Source organism: Stegostoma tigrinum, chromosome 16 (genome assembly GCF_030684315.1).
Source record: "Stegostoma tigrinum isolate sSteTig4 chromosome 16, sSteTig4.hap1, whole genome shotgun sequence".
NCBI classification, from domain to species: domain Eukaryota; kingdom Metazoa; phylum Chordata; class Chondrichthyes; order Orectolobiformes; family Stegostomatidae; genus Stegostoma; species Stegostoma tigrinum.
In genome coordinates, this window is record NC_081369.1 from 21691872 (window position 1) to 21703851 (window position 11980).

General features: G+C 39.0%; 1 long non-coding RNA gene across 1 annotated transcript; it reads right to left on the bottom strand.

The window, feature by feature from the left end:
- Nucleotides 1-534: 534 nt before the first annotated feature.
- Nucleotides 535-7238, bottom strand: LOC125459676 (uncharacterized). The gene is made up of 3 exons (XR_009446783.1): nucleotides 7108-7238; nucleotides 2653-2729; nucleotides 535-1277 (listed from the first exon to the last, which is right to left on the bottom strand). It is a non-coding gene; the product is annotated as an uncharacterized LOC125459676 (long non-coding RNA).
- Between the last annotated feature and the right edge of the window lie 4742 nt (nucleotides 7239-11980).

Here is an 11980-nt window from a genome sequence, read left to right on the forward strand (position 1 = left end):
AGCAAACCTACAACTTCTGCCTGATATGGCACGTCTACAGAATGTGCTGCAAGACCTTCATCTCCAAAACAAATCATGACACAACAATCCCACTGCAGAGGTACAGAAAAACAAATTTCCAAAGAAACTATGTTTAGACAGTTTTAACCTACTTCCTAATTTAGTGGTTCATTTATTTTTCTTTGACTTCTAAACAAATTGAAGAATGTTAGTAATGGTGAATTGAATTCTTCCCATCTCACCCCCAGGCAGCTTTTGAACAACACTACCTTACTATTTGTGGTTGTTTGCTGGGTGGTAGTGGGGTGAAGGTTGTCAAAAGAGAAGAATGATTTGGGTAAATACATCGTATAAAAACAGCAGATATCTAATGCATCCAGCCCATGCATTGGCAAAATACTTAAATAAACTTTTAATAACAACATGAAAAAGATCATCCAGCAAATGTCTCATTATTCATGCAATGCTGGGCTATTTCTGGTATCGAACAATATTAAATCAGAAGAGAAGATATTTCAAGTTGAAAGGGCCTTTTTTCCTACCACAAATCAACTGAACGACAAGACAACAACTTTTTTAAAAAAGAAATCTCTGCAGTCAGTGATTTTCTCTGATCTCTCAGCCGTGTTGGGCAACTCAGTAGTGACACAAATATTGCAACATACAAATTAAGCCCCGGATGTTTCCATTGGTTTCTGTGCTCAACAGAATCGATGGTGAACAATGTTCCATCCACTTCCTTCTATTTAGCCCCACCCCCAGATGTACCTTCATCATTGTGACCATTTCTGCCCCAATTGCACATTGCCCTTTCTATGGTTCCATTGAGTCAACTTACCATTTAGTGGCAATTTAAAGAAAATGCAGTTAGTCCATGTTAGCAAGAAACTGTAGAGAGACCGTCCAAACTAATTTCACATAAACCATTTATTGTCGGCACATGAAGAAGACTCTACCCTCATCAGGCTATACTATACTTAATACGCAACAGTTACAGACCATCAGGTCCAAACAATTGATGACAATGTTCACTTACTGTGCAGTCGAATTGTCCCACTTGGTTTGCTCCAAACAGTCTTGTCTTTAAACCAGAATTTGTGGGTTCAGGTCCAATGTGAAGACAAAAATACAGCTGTGCCACACTGGGGCAGTGTCAAACTGTTGGCGGTGTCATCTTTAGGGGAAGGCCAAAGTTCCATCTCCCACTCACATGGACGTGAAAACGAAAATCCCATTGTCCTATCCTGAAGCAGTTATCCCTTGTAAAATACTGATCCCTTAAAATATAAAACTAAAACAGATTAGTTGGTATATGTCACATTACTATTTATTGGAGTTTGTTGTGTGCAAATTAGCTGGCAGGTTTCTTACATTATGCAGTGACACACTTCAGAACTACTTCATTGGATATAAAGAACTCAGACATTCTGAAATTGTCATACATGGTCCTGGATTAATCCATTGTACCACACAAAGCATCATCCATTTTTAAGGTCTGTGTTTTCCCCTGAACATTTATTACTAGGCTTGTTCATTTTTTTAAAAAAAAGGATCATTTGGCATCTTTCAAAGGTTAACCTTATTCTGTTGGTTGAAATTTTTAAAATCAGCAATGAAGCAAACATGTTTGCCATTAACCATGATTCAAGCTGCTCAGAAAGATCTGGCAATCTGAGAAATAGCTTTACAAGTGGCATTTTCAACTTGGAGCCAAGCCTAGGGAATGTCTGGGCATGCAGCAGCAATGGTGTAACAAACAGATTATCAGCCAATCACATTGTAGTATTCTCACATTTGGCAAACTAGGGATTCAAGAACAAGTTCCTTCAGTATAAAAACTTTCAGAGAGTGAAATAAATAAATAATAACTGTACCGATAAAGTATGCATTTTTCTAAAGTTCAAAGATATGACTATTATTGGAAAAAAAAAATCGACATTCTACAAATATAAAATTAGCCACTGACCAAAAAGAGTGTTTGATAGTGAATATTAAGTTAGAATCTTGCCAAAGAAATGCTAAATTTGCATCGTGTTGAACGAGGTGTAAGGTTTTACAGTGGGTCAACTGCACAAAAGGAAATTTCAAATAATTAAATTTTCCATAGGCTGCAGTTTGGAAATTATAGTCTCCAAGTATAGATTCCCTGACAGCAACAGCAGGAGTCTGGAGAATAATGCAAAAATTCAACTCCTGACTCTGCTATCACAGTGGAATAATGAGTGATGTTTCCCAAAAATTATCAATACAAAATCTTGGCCTATACCATTTCTCAACCAAGTCTGCCTGCTGCTCACCTGGCATTTTACTCTGCATTGTCTTAAATTTCTACCTTTCTCTTAATCCACCTACATTTGCAGAATAATCTGACAGTTTTTCAAAGACATTATACCGAATAAATTTTTTTTCCACCTTTAAGTAGCAATGTCGTTGTTTTATGTTCTGTTACTTCCTTTTGAACAAACTGGGAAAGCAGGATCCAGTCACTCCACTTAGAAACACTAGTCAACATTTTTCCCTGTTTGCAATCATAACTGATCAAATATGAGTAACTCTTAAACATAGTGTCTTTATCCCTATCCTCCCATGGTTTGGCTGTTAAAGAGGCTGTTTTTCCCCGTATATAATTTGTACCAAATTTGCTAATCTTACCATGTTGGCATTTCCTAATTCCACATCACTGCATCACATGTTCTATCCAGCTCTTAGCAAGCAAGAGTTCCTGTACTCTGAAAATTAAAAGAATATATATCTATACTACAAAAATAGAATGATTAAGACATAGCACAAAGACATTTACCTATTGGTGCACCAAAAATATCATCTAAAGACTAAGCTTTGAATGTCTTGGTGTTACTGTTTGTCAAGCAATATTTATTAAGTTGGCTGTTTGTTCTTAGCATTAGGCTCACACTGACACATTGCAATCTAATCTCATATACACAAGCTTGGGCTCCCACCTCTCACCCCCCAGAAATAAATGCCTCAATTTTAAAACATGTGGTTCTATAAATATAGGTCAATGATGTGAACATAGCAGCAAAACAAGTTATGAGAGGTCAAAACAAGTAACCTGTTCTAAAGAAACAACCGAGAAAACAACCTGACTGATCAAACAAATTTAGTGATCTATTTTCTGGAGTGAAATTTTTCAGCACTGAAGGAAGTATCATTTTTTCCCTAACTTGCCTTCAACGACAGCAAATACTCCAGCATTGTTGTTTTCTTCATTAAACAACCATCTACGTGACTATGTGTTAGCAATACTGCACATAATAGGAAGATTTCCTACGTGTATCATTTCACACAAGTAATGAACTTACTAACACTTCAGAGTATATATAATGTTATTAACATGTAACAACAAGAGAAACTTTACCCCAAACTCCCATCATTTTAAATTCAAAACAGCAGCTTCTGCTTGCAGTGGTATAATTTTAAATTCAATTTTAAGCACCTTCTGGAAGATGTCGGAGGCTCTCTTCAATTTACGATAAGTCGTGTATCCACGTTAGGAACTGGTTGAAGATCGAACGATTAACTTGAAATGGGACCTTCACAGTTAATATATTTTTTTAAAAAAGCAAGAAGCTCTGTCACATTAATATGGATGAGATTCAAATCTAGACTCCAAATAATTCTAGTACACTATGTGCCCCATTGCTTCACCCACTCTTCTTAACTTTTTTATTTAGCCAATCAAGGCTTGTGTCAAAAATGCATTGAGAATTTTCTAAATTCTCATGACTGAAACAATACTCCTGAACAAGCTCTAATCATTCAGGTAAGAACAGCAAAATGAAAATGTATCCAATCTAAGAAAATGAACCAAAAATGTACGTAACTACTAGATTTTTTGGATAAAGAACAGAAAGCAAACTTATTTTGTCTAGTGCTTTTTAAACACATCTAATAATTATGGATGGCAATAAATGGTTTGACGTCTGATGGATACAGGAAATATTTGGTTTATTTGCACATTTTTTGGGGACAGGGGAGTGCCCAGGTGAGGGAGGCAAATGCTCCTTTCCAAGCCTAGCCTATAGCTAAACAAACAAGTCCAGAAGACCACAGAATTAATAGTTGGTCTACCAGTAATTCAGACCAGGGACAAATAATAAGAAATTTAAGGACAGTTTGAATATAATGCAAAAATCTACACAGTCAAAAGATTAAAGGGGCAATGATATATTACTATAGTTTACATTGCCATGGCAATCAAGTGCGCTAGCTGTTCAAAAAGATCAGTTATTGAATTAGTTATTCACATGCAGGACCACATTTACAGGAAGAATGCCCAAAGGCAGACTGGCCTATTTTGAAACATGAAATCGTATATTGTCAGATGAGTACAGAACTAAATAAGTACTGTGATTATGGTGGGCACTGAATGAGTATTTATTTGCACAATCCTTCTGGGGAGAGGGCATGTTCCTTTTTGAAATAATAGCAAATGTGAGAACTAAAAATAATTGGATAAAACTAGCCCTGGGCCGCCTCATGAAACAATAAACTAAAGCTGTTCAAGTTTGCAAAGTATGGTAAGTAGTTGACAACCGAAAAATGCAGTATTTTACTACCCTAATTTCAACAATTCCCTTTACCATTGCAAGAAGGAAATAAGTCAGAAATTAATACAGCCATATCAAAAGCTCTAAGATCCATCGCAAGAAATAAAGAAATTACTCTGGGAGCAAACGTTGTCAAAAACCACATGCATATAGAACATGTTAGCAACACAGGATGTTATTTCCCCAATAACAACGGCTCATGTGCTTCCAAGGAGATTTGCTCAGCCAGGGGGAGATGTGTTCTGTCAACAGTTTGGCCTCTGTCCACTGAACACCCGATTTCAAACCAGCCTGAAATCGAAGCGATGGGTATTTTCCCCCCATCTCTATTGAACATAACGGATGATGTTTTGGGCAATTTTCAAACCATGGTTTCAGTTTACACCTCTCTTCAGTCACAAATTGGTGACCATTGTAATGAAAGAGAGAGAGAGAAAAAATCACACTGGTCTAACAGTTAAAACCTTCTGATGCGGGGGTAATGACAGTTAACTTCGAAATCTGCCCAATAGACGGCATTAGAAACAAAAAAAATTGTTGCAAAGAGTAAACGGATTAAATGGCGTGTGGTGGACGCAGAAACAGCATTCGACATCCCCACTGCACGCCAGTTCACGCGCAGGCCCTTAACCTGGCATCAGCACACACCACAGCCGGTGCTTGATGCTAAAAGCTTAAGAGGCAATGTGGCCGCGCATCCCAACCTTCATTCAGCACAAAAAAAAGTGAAGTAATTTGAATGCAAAACTAATCAGTTGTCTGGGTGCAAACACTAAAGTGACAGTGCAGAGAAAGCGGGGGCTTGGGAAGACCATGGCTCCAGTTTGCAGCTCCTCAATACAGTGCAGTCTCGGATCTTCCCCCTCGAGGTCAGCAGAGACTGAAAGGTACACGGTATCAAACCGGGGGCATTAATATGCTGCGATTCCACCTTCTTCGCCAATTCCACAGAACAAGAAAACACAACGGGAGGTCTTGGAGGGTGGGGAAGGGAGGAATTCCTAGAACTTTTAAGCTGGTGTTCTTCTTGGAAATTAACAGTGCGCTTTTTGTCAGCGCCTTACAAATATTTCTCCCGAGAAAGGAGGGCTAACAGCCAACTACTCCGGAAGGACGAGACCAGGCTGGTGTGTAAGTGCATTCGTAACATCGACAGAAACCAAAATGTCGCGGAAAGGACAACCATTCGGCCGGAGCAGATAGATAATTAAAAATTAAAAGCAATAAAAATGTATTCGCTAGACGGGGCGACGAAGCAAATGAGTGAATTTTTGGTTAGTTCTGAAGAACTCTGACTAGCTCGTTTCGCTTATTCGATAATATTAGCGTTAACCTTTAAACTGGCGAGCTATCGCCAAACGTCTCGTTCTGCACTGGCAATTTCTGTGAACGGTTTCTGAGCGGTGAAGTGTGGGTTTGACTGAAAGTGCAAATAACATAAGACAGACTGTTGGAGAAAAACTGGGATTAGCGTTTAATAATGAAGACTAAACTGCGAACAACAAACCGTTCAATAGCTACCAAAACCTCCAGCTTCCAAAGTGCACGTTTATTTTCGGAATGCGCTTGTATTACAAACGCATGAATATTTGTTTTTTTAATAAACAACCATCCCTCAGTATGAGTAACAACATTTTTTAAAAAAGTTTTCTTAACTTATCCCGAGGAAAATCGTGCAGGTTTCAGAACTGTTAACATTGCGGGTGCTAAGTGTAATAACCTTCTTTTAAAATTTAAAAAAAGCTCACGAAGAACATTGTTTTTTTTCCACAAAATAGCGAGTCAGAGAAACCGGGAATGTTTCGATTTATTGAGCCAGGATTAGAGACATCTTCCTTCAAGCCAGAACTGAAGTGGCAACCTCAGAGTACCGGCGACTTCGCAGATTTCCCGCATTCACAAACTTAATTATTCATGAAAAACCCCTCAATGGCTATTGACAAAGCCGAGCCTTTTCTGCTCCCGCAGACTTGAATCTGAACGTTTCACAAACGAACAATTTCCCAGTCACATTTCAGGATTAAACGCAAACGTAGCGCGACTTCTAACTGACAATATATACAAATCACCCATAATTTTAATTTTACAAAGAATATATAATCAACAAAGTCATGATTTTGTCTTTACTTAGGCCCTGGTTAAGTTAAACATTTCGCTCACTCCCAGTGAGAGACGTTGACTAGACATATCCCCTGAGGCCCAGCTGAAATTGATACGCCAACGTTTCAAATGGCATGGGGGGAAATAAAGCAAGTATTTTTTTTAAAAGAACGCTCATTTGTAACCGGATCAGTGCAGATTAAATCAAACCATACTTTCAAACCTTATTTTCGGTTGAAAACTTTAAAATGGCCTTGTGTAGTTTAAATCCGACCCGCCCCAGAGCTAACAAAATAGCAAAAATCATTGAACAATCCTTGAAAAGGATTCAGCTTTGTAGTCATCTGGTGAATTTTGTTATAACACTGGCTTCTAAATTGCCGAACACGTCTGCGAAAAGTGAAAAATATCGAGAACAATTTGGGGTTCACAATACCTGTCGTTTTCAAATGTGGGATAGTGAATAATGGTGTCGAACTTTCAGAAGCATGCAAGTACCAGTTTCTGATCTCACCGAAAAACAGTTCACTTGTTGTTTCAGGTCAGAACAGTTATGGAGGGTCACGCCATCCGAAACGTGAACGCTGCCTTTTCTCCATAGGTACTGCCAGGCCTGCTAAGTTTTCCCAGCAAATTTCTGTTCTTGTTTCAGCATCTGCGTTTCTTTGGTGATGGTTGTTGTCGGGGGAGGGTTGTTATTTGCACAGTTGTATTATTCTAATTTCAGTGCTGTGCATATGCAAATATAAATTCGTGTTTACACTTAAGCTTCCGTACAAAAATTTAGCGTGGTGCTTTTGTTTCCATTGTTTGGGTGGTACAATCGTTTCAGTGCGCCCTGCTTCTTAAACCAAAAGAGACTCAAATTATTTTTCCCCCCTCCCTGAAGGAGGGACTAGGCCCGAAACGTCAGCTTCCCTGCTCCTCTGATGCTGCTTGGCCTGCTGCGTTCATCCAGCTTCACACCGTGGTATCTCAGATTCTCCAGCATCTGCAGTTCCTGCTATCTCTTAAATGCGAGGCGATTTTGTGTAAACAAATCCCATTGGCCTGTCAGACCTAAACTGGAGAAGCGCACTCTCACCTTGACTTGAGTCAGAATGTTAAGTCCCTCTCCAGAAACAAAAGCAATGCTGTACTTGTGAGGGCGGGGCTGTTAAACTAAAACCCTCTCTGCCCTCGGCTACATGAAAACAATTACCTGACGTCAGGCTTGGACCAAGAGCGAAGCTGTGCTCTACAGTGTTGTCAAGCGTTATCACCAACATCACTGCAAACTACTTCATTATCATCATACTGCAGTTTGTTCCACACATGTTCCCCACATTACAGCTGTTACTACATGCAATTTATTAGCTGCAAAGCGCTCCGAGGTCGTGTCTTTCAGCTACGAAAGGGGCTATAGAAGTGGAGGTGTGTGTTTCCATTATCTGATGTATGGTCATTTCCACGAATAAAGTATTTTCTCCCCATAAACAAGATAGCAACAGAACCACAGTGAAGAATGTATTTCTCCCCTTGTAAGGCTATAATTGTGAATTTATGATATGGATTGGGGTTTAAAGAGGGTGCTAGAAATTGCTTCATTTCCAATTGCACTCAAAATATGCAGGAAGGAAATAATTCAGACAGCAAAATACAGCACATCATGAAACACAAAAAGAAATACAGAAATATTGTTGGGAGCTTGTTTATTTCCACCTTTTGTTACTAGTTCCAATCTATCCACTCACTCCAAATAGGTTTTGAGCAAAATCAACATTATTGGTAGATTTCCAAAACGATTATTCAGCATTGGCAAAATAAAAAGGAAATAATAGGAATTACTGCAGTGAATGCTAACAATGGAATTCCCACATGAGCATGACTGCAATGTTAGGCCTGAAAATAAAGAATCAACTCAGGACCTTCCAAAACTCCAAGATGCCCCAAAGCACTGCACAGCTAATTCATTTGTTTTGAAATGTAGTCACGACCGCACCGTGTAAAACATAGCAATCTAATTGAATGTAACAATCTCTGACAAGATCTTTTGGTTCTAAGTGACATCTGTAGAGTCTGGTTGAATTGACCAAAGTCAACTTCATCACTGGAACATTGTGTCAAGATTTGAACACAGACAAATAATGATAGTAAACAGAGTGCAAAAATTCTCCACGATGAATAATCATATTGGAAAATGGACGAACACTAATATTGAAGGCAAGCTAAGAAGATACATTGATCAAGAAAGATTAATCTCAAATTTCACTAGTTCAGGCCTGACATGATGTATCAGTTCAATACATGTCAGTCTGTTTCTCCTCAGGGATCCTGGGTCTTCTAGAGTTTTGTCATCTTAATTCCTTAAACCTAATCTTCTGGCTCATGATGTATTGAGATTTTAGTTTAACTACTTTAGATGTAAAATATTGAGAGACCTGCAACTTTAAGACTTCAACTCATGGATCTTTTTTCAACCCACTAAGTGCAAAGATCTGTGATACTGCAATGTTTAACTTGTGTCTCACTGGGAATGACTGAATCTACATCCTTATTTCATTCTTTTGAATTTATTGTGATAAACTTAGGAAAATATATTCAGGCCCAGAGTGCTCAGGTAATTAGTTTAGATATTTTCCAAATCAATCTGTTCAGAAATGTCATTAAGTGCTTCTGGAGCAAGTGGGGCATGAACCCAAGCATTTTCAAACTAGAGATAGAGGCAATAACACTGTGCCACGGTTGCAGTCAAACTTAAATTCAAGGTGGTGTTTTCTAATCAGTCTGCTCAGAGTAACCTTTGGAGAAGGTGGGAATTGAACCCAGGTCTCTTGACTCAGAGGTGGGGACACTACCACAAGATCAATCCATGATTGTGAAGTTATAATTGGTCTGGATGTTGCCCAGATCTTCTTGTATCGACAACTTTATAAAAGGAAATGAGATAGGTAGAGGCGCTTAGGGAGGCAATTTGAGTGTTTAATTCAAAGCAGATGCAGAGATTAAAACTGAAGACACACACAAGCCACACAGGGCAGTTTGACTGGAGATGGCAAATAAGATAGCGAGAGGCATACTCATGAAATAATTTAGAAGCAATGATTACATTTGGAAATTGAAGTGTTGCTGAACTGGGAGCCAATATACATCAACCCAGCAGTGCAGCTCTCCCTAACAACCATACTAGATTATCAATTCCAGCACATTTTGGAGAGGGTTCAGAAGAGGATGTTACCAGGATGTTGCTGGGTATTGTAGGTTTGAGTTATTAAACAAAAAAAAAGCTGGATAGACTGGGACTTCTCTCAGATTCCTACACTCCAGTGAAAGATGATCATATAGAAGTTTATAAAGTAATGAGGGGTATATGCAGAGCTACTGATCATTGTCTTTTCCCTAGGATGGGGGATTAAGACGAGGGGCACATCTTTGAGGTGAGAGGAGAGAGGGGTTTTAAAAAAAAAACAGACAAGGGGATCTTTTAAAAAAACATAGCAGCATGGGAGGGGCACGTTGGGGGCAGAGTTCGTGTGTAGAATGCACCTCCTGAGGAAGTGGTATCGCAGACACACAGTTACAACGTTTCAAAGATATTTGGATAGACATGAATAGCAAAGGTTGAGGGATATGGTCCAGGAGCAGGCAGGTGGGACTGGTTTAATTTAGGATTGTGTTCAGCATGGACTGAGGGGTCTGCTTCCATGCTGTATGGCTCTGTGATCATGTCTCTGGAATGGAAGGTGATGCACTCACTCAGGCAATGTCAAGTTGCGTTTACATAGTACCCACCATCTTCAGGTTGTGAAGTGGCTATGTTTGTGGGATGTCCTGCTCCTGTTGGAGTTACCAGGCAGTTACTTAGTGCTACTGCCACTGTAGTCAATGCCCCCAATCCAAGGGGAACACAGAGGCCAAATCAAAGTTGCATTAGGTGGTTTTGCAGAGGACAATGATGGAGGATCTGAGGAGAGGGGGAGAGTTGTGTGGAAAACCAGTTGTGTACAGTACCTCCATTTGGCATAGGGTGTCCCGCTAGAGAGGACTTCTTCAAGTTCTCAGACAGATGTGTCCATCTCTGATGATGAGGCCAAACTTGCCACTGCACTGAGAGAAGAAGCCATTAACCAGACACAACGTGCTCAACTTGATCTAAACGTGGGCAGGACACCCAACCAGGGACAGGGTATAGTGTGTAAAATTCCAGTCCATAATGTTCTTGCTTAAGAACACAAAGTTTGTAACCACTATTTAGATTTAGCTGTGTTGAATAACTTGCAGTCAGAGAAGGTCTAAACATTCCGAGAATCCCACTGTTGCAAAGAATCAGAAAGTGCTGAGCAACTCTCCTGCTGAGCTGCAAAATCAAACCATTATTTAAACAGAATCCGAGTAACTACATTTGCAAGGCACATTTGTAAAAGGTGGAGGCTTTGGCATATTGTACACAACCTAAAATCCCACCACATTTTAAGCCATACAGTACTTAATAGGAGTTGGACAACGAAGTTAGACAGGTGAGCGAAGGTCTTTCAAAAGACTAACCAGGGAAAAGCTATAGGAGAGGATATGAGAATAAGAATTTTGAAACATGATGCTGTACTAGAAGATTTCTTCCATCAGACGTGGTTCTGGTGAGAAAGAGTACACCAAAGACAATTTCAACATAACACTATCACTCTGTTGCACAGAAACACTTTTTTGATTAGCAATATAAAACTATCAATAGCTCAAGAAAAGTCCCAATCCATTTCTGTAATATGTTGCAGCTCATACAAACTGTTCCCAGTGATCAAACCATTGGAGCATAAGATCAGGTTTCCAGAAGTCATAAATGCATTTTAATCATATCTCAGCTTGAAATGGAGTTCTACTGCTGGCTACATCATTGGGCCACATTGAGCTCAAAGCCAAAGGTTTTGTGTATAATGAACAATTAGAAGAGCAAGTAGAGTTCTCTTCACCAGAAGGTTCATTTTTGTGATCGTTTGGGTATAAAGACTAAAAATAAAGAATATTCCATAGTGTCCCCAATTTAGACATGTTTACTCAAGACAATATTACCTCCCATTTATGTCTGTGTATGCTTGCTTATTCCAATCATCATTAGCAGGTAATTTAAGTAAAAAAAAAACAATTTAGTTACTGTCACAGATCACAAGTATCAAAAATACAAGAGACTTTTTTCCTCGCTTTTCACACAAAACTTCGGTTGTCTTTAAAGAAAGTACATTTTGGAAGAGTGGTCATGTACTGCCAATTATATTCCATGCACTAAAATGAAAAAAGGTGGAAAATTGTGAACAGAAACTTGTCCAGTTTTACCATGT